This window comes from Heterodontus francisci, chromosome 35 (genome assembly GCF_036365525.1).
Source record: "Heterodontus francisci isolate sHetFra1 chromosome 35, sHetFra1.hap1, whole genome shotgun sequence".
NCBI lineage: Eukaryota > Metazoa > Chordata > Chondrichthyes > Heterodontiformes > Heterodontidae > Heterodontus > Heterodontus francisci.
In genome coordinates this window covers 20794630-20803987 of record NC_090405.1, presented here as the reverse complement: position 1 = coordinate 20803987, position 9358 = coordinate 20794630, and the positions used below count along the sequence as shown (strand labels likewise).

General features: G+C 43.4%; 1 non-coding gene across 1 annotated transcript; it reads left to right on the top strand.

The window, feature by feature from the left end:
* Nucleotides 1-7036: 7036 nt before the first annotated feature.
* Nucleotides 7037-7125, top strand: trnap-ugg (transfer RNA proline (anticodon UGG)). Its single transcript is given in 2 exon segments — nucleotides 7037-7072; nucleotides 7090-7125. It is a non-coding gene; the product is annotated as a tRNA-Pro (tRNA).
* Nucleotides 7126-9358: the final 2233 nt, after the last annotated feature.

Genomic DNA, 9358 nt, shown 5'->3' with positions numbered 1-9358 from the left:
CCTTAGATAAGGAAACCAAAACTGTACACAATACTCCAGCGCAGTCTCACCAAGGCTCTATACAATTGCAGCAAGACATCTTTACTCCTGTACTCAAGACCCTTTGTGTGAAGGCCAACATACCATTTGCCTTCCTAATTGATTGCTGCACCTGCACAAGAGCTTTTCGTGTCTCATGAACAAGGACACCCAGGTCCCTTTGGACATTAACACTTATTCAGCTCTCACCATTTAAGAAATACTCTGTCTTTCTGTTTATTCTACCAAAGTGGATAACTTCACACTTATTTATATTATGTTCCATCTGTCATTTCATTCACTTATCCTATCCAAGTCCCCTGGAAGCCTCCTTGTAACCTCCTCACAGCTCACATCCTTTACAATTAGCATACTCTTCTCCATGCTGCAATTGTACATTTTCAGTGACTCAGATGGGGGTGTCCACCTGCATACCAGAGCTGATGACAAGCTGTTCATCTTGGCAAGACTGCGCGCCAAGACTAAAATGAGTCAGTTCCTAGTCTGTGAGATGCTGTTTGCTGATGACGCTGTGCTGACATCCCATAATGAAATTCACTTGCAGCAGTTTGTATATCGGTTCTCCCTGGCCTGCAAGGAGTTTGGACTGACGATCAGCCTCAAGAAGATCAAAGTTATGGGCCAGGACGTCGAGACTCCACCTTCCATCAAAATCGACAACCTCACTTTGGAGGATCAACAATCACCAGCAATCTGTCCCTTGATGCTGAAATCAGCATCAGGATTGTCAATGCTGCAGCTGTCATGTCAAAGTTGAGAAGACCAATGTGAACCAACAGCAAACTGACCAAAAATACGAAGCTCTGCGTGTACCAGGCTTGTGTTCTCAGCACCCTCCTTTATAGTTGAGAAGCATCAACAACTTATACAAGCCAAGAAAAGCAGCTGAACAGCTTCCACCTCCGCTGCCTCAGATGGATATTGGGCATCTCCTGGCAGGACAGAGTGCCGAATGCGGAAGTACACCAGCGTGCAGTGATCCGCAGCAAGTTTGTCCTCTTGCGTCAGCGGTGACTCTGTTGACTGGGTCATGTGTGCTGAATGGATGACGGTCGCATTGCCAAAGACATGCTCTATGGTGAGCTTGCTATCAGCACGAGACCAACAGGTCACCCACGTCTGTGATACAAGGACATCTGCAAACGAGATCTCCAGCAGACTGGGAGTGTAGTCAATGCATGGGAACTCCTTCCTGCTGACTGGAATTCCTGGAGAAAGGCATTCAGGAAGACGATGGGAAAAGCAGAGGACAAAAGAAATGACCAGTTGGGGGGAAAGAGAGCTCAGAGGAAGGAAATATTATCAGTCGACCTCGGGCCAATGATATTCATCTGTACCAGCTGCGGAAGGGATTGTCACTCACGAGTCATCCTCTGCAGCCACAACAAACGATGTTTAATACAGAAGTGACCTACACGCCAGGCGTAGCCCATCGCCGTCCGAGACGGACAGTTGCCTATTACTATTACAGCTACAGCTACAACTGCAAGAGCGGGTCAGAGGCTGGGAACTCTGCGGCGACTAACTCACCTCTTGACTCGCCAAAGCCTGCCCACCATCTACAAGGCACAAGTCAGGAATGTGATGGAATACTCATGCCTGGATGAGTGCAGCTCCAACAACACTCAAGAGATTGACACCATCAGGTCAAAGCAGCCCACTTGATTGGCACCCCATCCACCACCTTAAACATTCATTCCCTCTAGCACCAGTGCAGAGTGGCAGCAGTGTGTAACATTTACAATATGTACTGCAGCAACTTGCCAAGCCTCCTTCAACAGCACCTTCCAACCCACAAACTCAACCACCTAGAAGGACAAAGGTAGCAGACGCATGGGAACATCACCACCTTCAAGTTCCCCTCCAAGTCACACACCCTCCTGACTTGGCACTATACCGCCATTCCTTTACTGTTGCAGGGTCAAAAACCAGGAACACCCTCCCAAAAAGCACTGTGGAGGTGCCAGAGGACTGAACAGTGGCAAATGTGACTTCCTATTTCAACAAAGGGTGTAAGGGGTAACTACAGGCCAGTGTGATTAACAGCAGTGGTGAGTAAGGTTTTAGAAACAATATTAGGGAAAAAATCAACAGTCACTTGGAGAGATTTGAGTTAATTGAGGAGAGTGAGCATGGATTTATAAATGGGAGTTCATGCTTGACTAACTGCATTTTTTGATGAACTAACAGGAAGATGATGCAGCGAATGTTGTTGATATGGATTTTAAGAAGGATGGATGGATGGATTCAGAATGAATGATAAGGTAGCACATAAAAGGGTGGTTAACAAAATTGAGGTTCATGGAATAGGAGAGTCACTGTCCAATTGGATAGAAAATTGCTTTAAGGACAGAAAATAGCGAATCATAGTAAACGGTTCTTTGTCAGGCTGGAGGATAGTCGACAGTGGGTGTTCTCCAGTGGTCACTGTGAGAACCACTGCTTTTTCTGCTATATGTAAATGACTCGGATCTTGGAATATCTAGTAGAATCTCAAAATATACCGATAACACCAAACCTGGAGGAGTGGTAAACAGTGAGGATGATATGACCTGCCTGCAACAGGACAGTGATAGGCTAGCAGAATGGGCAGACAGGTGGCAGATAGAATTTAATAGTGACTAGTGTGAGGTGATGCATTCTAGCAGAAGGAATTGGGAGAGACAATATATACTTAATAGCACAGTTCTAAATAGAACTAAAAATAATGCACCTTGTAAGTGGCTTGTTGGTCTAGGGGTATGATTCCCACTTTGGGTGTCTGATTGGTTAATATGCGAGAGGTTAACAGACTAGCCCTTCTTCATTTGTGTTTTTAGTTGAAGGTCATCAATTGGTTGCAGCCTTACAGAAAGCGAAATTGACGTTCATACAGATCCTGTTTGAGGACCAGAGAACTGGATTCAAAGAGCCTGTCGACAAAATTGAAATGAACAAAATGTACAGGTCACCATGTGGGTGTCTGAAGGTGGAGCAGTAACTGAGAGCTGGATACAAAAACAACACGACTAGTAGCTAATATGGAATGGAATTCTTCTGTGTTTCTGTTGTTCGGTTTCGATTAGGGTGGCACAGTGGCGCAGTGGTTAGACCCACAAACTCACAGTTTCAGGGCCCTGGGCTCAATTCTGAGTACTGCCTGTGTGGAGTTTGCAAGTTCTTCCTGTGTCTGTGTGGGTTTTTGCTGGGTGCTCTGGTTTCCTCCCCCCTCCAAAGACTTGCAGGTGATAGGTAAATTGCCCGTAGTGTAGGTAGGTGGTAGGGAATATGGGATTCCTGTAGGGTTAGTATAAATGGGTGGTTGTTGGTCGCCACAGACTTGGTGGGCCGAAGGGCCTGTTTCAGTGCTGTATCTCCAATAATAATAACTCATCGATTTTCTTGTTTTTCTCTTTTTTGATGCGTTTGAATAATTGTGGATCCTTCTTCAGGGTGTTTCCATTCACCAGGAAGTTCTGACCTCTGATGATGTTGATCATAATAAGCTTCTGATAGTTTTGGAACTGAGCAAATTTCCTTTGCTTGAGTCTGCAAGATGTAACTCAGTCTAACATGTGGATCCAAGGGAGGATTTGAAAGCCACCCCTGCATTGGAGCATACAGTTGTATCCATCCAATGAGAGAGTGAGTAGAAGTGACAGTTCAGTCAGTCGAATATGAGACTTTTAATCTCAGGGTTGTGAGTTTGAGTGCCATTCTGTTTTTCCCTTTTTTGAGGCTTCATTAGCAGAGAGTACAAGGAGTGTTTGAAATGAAATTCAACAACAGTATGAGAAAGTCTCACTTTGATTCGGGACTCTTCTCTCTGCAGCATCTCGCTGCAAAAGATTGAACTTTATCTCACTTCTTTCTCAGCTCGGGGTCAGTGCGGCTCGGTGGGACTTCTGGCTGTCTCCCGCTTCACAATCCATCAGTACTGAGAAAGCAATGGGGAATATTACTCACATGTTGTGTTCTGTAACCTTTCGGAAAAATTGAATGTATGTATTTTCTTCCAAAACAAGGACACAAAGACATTAACAATGTGGGGCTGAAATAGCTCAGTTGGGGGAGTGTTAGATTGAAGATCTAAAGGCAATTTCAATTCTTTATGCGTCCCATGCTATTGTTCTGATTTTCCAGTTGTACAATTTACTTTGAAATTATTTACCAAGCACCAGTGGATTGAATTTGAGAAACAACACAGAGTCATTTGCAGCATAGAAGGTGGTCATTTGGCCTATCGTGTCCATGCTGGCTCTCCCCGGAGCAATCTCGTCAGTTCCACTCACCAGCTCGATCCCTTTCCTCCTGCAAGTTTCTTTCCTTCAAGTATCCATCCAATTTCCTTTTCAAATCATTGATTGTCTCTGCTTCCACCTCACTCGTGGGTCAGGTCATTACCACCCACAACATAAAAAGTTCCACCTCATCAAGGATGGGAAATATTTATATCTTCTATATTTAGCTTATTGTTTATTTCTATGAGAAGAGAATGGCAGTCAACATGAAAGGGAACCCAAAGATCTTTGAGCAGTATATAAGTAATCAGTGGGTAGTAAGAGGTGGAGTGGGCCTTATTAAAGACAAAGAGGATAGTACATGCTGAGAGGTGCTGGGCAATGTTAATATATTTAATGAGTACTTTGTATCAGTGATCACTAAGGAATTGGAATCTGACAAAATATCAGTAGAAGCGGAGAGAGTAGAGGCAATGGATCGGGTACAAATTGAGAGAGGGAGCTACTAAAAAGGCAGGCTGTGCTTAGGGTAGATAAATCACCTGGTACGGATGGCTTACATCCCAGGTTGCAAAAGGAAATGCGTATGCAGATAACAGAAGGGCTTGTTATAATCTTCCAATCTTCCCTGGATACGGGGGAGGTGCCAGAGGATTGAACAGAGGCAAATGTGACACCCTTATTCAAGAAAGGCTGTAAGGACAGTCTGGGTAACTACAGGCCAGTTAGATTAACAGCAGTGGTGGGTAAGGTTTTAGAAAGAATAATCAGGGTAAAAAATCAACAGTCACTGGAGAGGTTTGAGTTAATTAAGGATAGCGAGCAGGGATTTATAAATGGGAGTTCATGCTTGACTAATCTTAACAGCATTTTTTGATGAACTAACAGAGAAGGTCGATGAAGGGAATGCAGTGGATGTTGTTTATATGGATTTTGTGAATGTATTTGATAAGGTATCAAATAAAAGGGTGGTTAACAAAATTGAGGTTCATGGACTAGGAGGATCAGTGTCCAATTTGATAGAAAAGTGGCTTAAGGACAGAAAACAGCGAGTCTTATTAAATGGTTCTTTGTCAGACTGGAGGATAGTTGACAGTGGTGCTCCCCAGGGGTAAGTGCTAGAACCACTGCTTTTTTTGCTACAGACTTGGATCTTGAAATATAGAGTAGAATCTCAAAATATGCCGATGACACCAAACCTTGATGAGTGGCAAACAGTGAGGATGATATGAATTGTTTGCAACAGGACAGTGATAGGCGAGCAGAATGGGCAGACAGGTGGCAGATGGAATTTAATAGTGATTGATGTGAGGTGATGTATTTTAGCAGAAGGAACAGGGAGAGACAATATATACTCAATGCTACAGTTGTGAAGAATGTGCAGGAGTAGAGGGACTTGGGTGCATGTCCATCAATCTTTGAAGTTGGCAAGACATATTGCGAGAGTGGTTAGCAAAGTATATGGGATCTTGGGCTTTATAAATAGAGGCATTGAGTACAAAAGCAGGGGAATTATGCTGAACCATTATAAAGCTCTGGTTAGGCCCCAGTTGGAGTGTTGCGTCCAGTTCTGCTCACCACACTTTAGAAAGAATGTGCGGATCCTTGAGAGGATGCAGAGGAGATTTACCAGAATGGTTCCAGGTATGGAGGATTATAGTTTCAAGGTTAGGCTGGAAAAGCTAGGGTTGTTCTGCCTGTATCAAAGGAGATTGAGGGGAGAATTGATAGAGGTGTATAAGGCTATGACAGTTTTAGATAAGTTGGCAAGGAAAAATTGTTCCCATTAACTATTGGTACAAGGACTAGGGACACAGATTGAATGTTTTGGGCAAGAGATGCAGGGGGAATGTGCGGAAGAACCTTTTTTACACAGTGATTGGTAATGATCTGCAACTCGCTGCCCATGAGGGTGATGGAAGTGGAAACAATCGATGATTACAAAAGGAATTTGGATGGGCCCTTGAAGGAAATAAATTTACAGGGCTACGGGGATCGAGCATTCGAGTGGGACTGACTGGATCGTTCCCTGGAGAGCCGCCATGGACTCAATGGGGCGAATGGCCTCCTTTTATCCCACAAATGACTCAGTGACTCAATGACTCCAGGTCACTCGCAGAGTCAAGAAAACAGAGTGATGGATTTAACACAACATTATAAGTTATGTTTGTTATGACAAAATGCAATAATAACTCGTCTCCACTCCTCGTGTTTCGAAATCCCACACATTCACTATAATGTGAACAATTATTTCCTGTTGTGTCTCTCTCAGATTTGTAAACTTCACTGTATTGGAGTGAGGTGACATCTACTGGCAGGAAACAAGAACTGCAATCAAGCGGCAGAAACTCCACAGTCTGTCAGGGTTAAAGAAACATTGCAATGTGAGGAAATAGTGAAGGGGTTTGATTGGGTAGATGGAGACATGATTCCACTTGTGGTGGTGTCCGAAGCAAGGGCCGGAAATATGAAATTGTCATTCATAAAAGAAATGAGGAATTCATGAAAAATGTAATTACGCAGTGAATGGTTAGAATGTGGATAGAATAGAAAGTGAGATTGGATGGACAGAAGCAGTCTGAAAGGATGGCTGAGACAAAAGGTGAACACCCTGAAACGTTAACTGTGTTTCTCTCTCCACAGATGCTGCCAGAGCTGTTGAACATTTCCAACACTTTCTGTTATGATTTCAGCATTTACAGGATGTTGCTTTGATCTGAAAAAAAAAATGGATGAACAGCTTTTCCCCAGGAGCTAAAAATACATGTATTGTAAGTGGCTTGTTGGTCTAGAGGTATGATTCTCGCTTTGGGTATACAATTGGTTAATATGCGAGAGGTCCCGGGTTCAACTCCCGGATGAGCCCATTCTCTTTTGTGTTTTTAGTTGAAGGTCATCGATCGGTTGCAGGCGGAATTGACTTTCATGCGGAGCCTGTTTGAGGACCAGAGAACTGGATTCAAAGAGCCTGTCGACAAAATTGAAATGAACAAAATGTACAGATCACCAAGGGGGTGTATGAAGGTGGAGCAGTAACTGAGACACGACTAGTATCTGGTATGGAATGGAATTCTTCTGTGTTTCTGTTGTTTGGTTTGGATTAACTCATGGATTTATTGGTTTTTCACTTTTTTGATGCGTTTGAAGAATCGTGGATCATTCTTCAGGGTGTTTTCTTTCACCAGGTAGTTCTGACCTCTGATGATGTTGATCGTAATCAGCTTCAACTCACTGATAGTTTTGGAAGTGAGCAGATTTCCTTTGCTTAAGTCTACAACATGTAACTCAGACTGACATGTGGATCCATGGGAGGATTTGAAAGCTGCCCCTGCATTGGAGCATACAGTTGCATCCATCCAATAAGAGACTGAGTAGAAGTGACAGTTCAGTCAGTCGAACATGAGACTTTTAATCTCAGGGTTGTGAGTTTGAGTGCCATTCTGTTTTTCCCTTTTTTTGGGGCTTCATTAGCAGAGAGTACAAGGAGTGTGTGACATGAAATTCAACAACAGTATGAGAAAGTCTCACTTTGATTCGGGACTCCTCTCTCTGTAGCATCTCGCTGTGAGAGATTGAACTTTATCTCATTTCTTTCTCAGCTCGGGGTCAGTGCGGCTCAGTGGGACTTCTGGCTGTCTCCCGCTTCACAATCCATCAGTGCTGAGAAAGCAATGGGGAATATTACTCATATGTTGTGTTCTGTAACCTTTCAGAAACAATTGAATGTATGTATTTTCTTCCAAAACATTCATTCTCAGTACAGAGAAAAATAGAGCATATGATTGACTGTATCAGGAAGTGAGAAATGTTTAAAATATGTTGTGACCAGTGGAGAAATGGGATGAGAATATAGTGCCCTCTTCTGATTTCAACTGTAGAAACATTTGTTATTTGGTTCTGTAGCTTAGTTGGCTAAAACACCTGCCTATTAAATAGGAGATCATGGGTTTAACTCCCAGCAGAGCCTTATGTCATTATTAGCAACATGCTTCAGAAGTTCACATCTGTGTCTTGTGAGCTTGAACTCATAATTCAAATTACATGATGAATTTCAGTCACAGGAGAAAACAACCTTTGTGAAGGATGTGAGTTTGGAATGGCTGTTCCTCCTTGTCCAGAAATTCAGTCCTGATATTTCAAAGGTAACTTCTTTGATAGAAATTTGTTCACCGTTCCATTCAACCTGGAAAACAGCTTGACATTAATCTCACTGAAGGACCGTGTTCTGTGTTGCAGAGTGTTTGTGTCATTATGTGTTGCTTTTAACCGAGACTGGGACATGACGCAAGTGGGAGATTAGATTTTAGATACAGCACTGAAACAGGCCCTTCGGCCCACCGAGTCTGTGCTGAACATCAACCACCCATTTAGACTAATCCTACATTCCCACCAAACATCCCCACCTGTCCCTATATTTCCCCTACCACCTACCTATACTAGTGACAATTTATAATGGCCAATTTACCTATCAACCTGCAAGTCTTTTGGCTTGTGGGAGGAAACCGGAGCACCCGGAGAAAACCCACGCAGACACAGGAAGAACTTGCAAACTCCACACAGGCAGTACCCGGAATCGAACCCGGGTCCCTGGAGCTGTGAGGCTGCGGTGCGAACCACTGCGCCACTGTGCCGCCCACAACTGGGTTTATCTGAGGTTTGGAATATTTGTCAGTCAGGAACAAGAAAAATCAAAGTAACCAAACAAGAAAACCTATGTCTCGTGGTTACCGAGAAAAGTTCAGAATATATTAAACTTTGTTCTATTCAATACAACTGTGTGAACTTTGACCTTTCCTGCCTTTTATAAACTGTATTTGAAGTGTCTCAGTAAAAACATTCAGTGTTGATGAGAGTGGGGTCTGGGTGAGCATCTGCTGAGTGTGACAGGGTCAGGACTGGATGCAGGAAGTTCTCTGACAGTCTCTCTCTCTCTCTCTCTCTCTGATGGGTTGAGTTGATTTTCAACTGGCAGCTGTTGGTGTTTCGATAAATCAAGTTCCCTCCACTGATTTTTTTGGACAGACAGTGCAGTATAAGGATGTAAAGGGTTAATGCTGAAGACAGTGGGATCAACCACTCCCACTGTCAGAGTGATGATG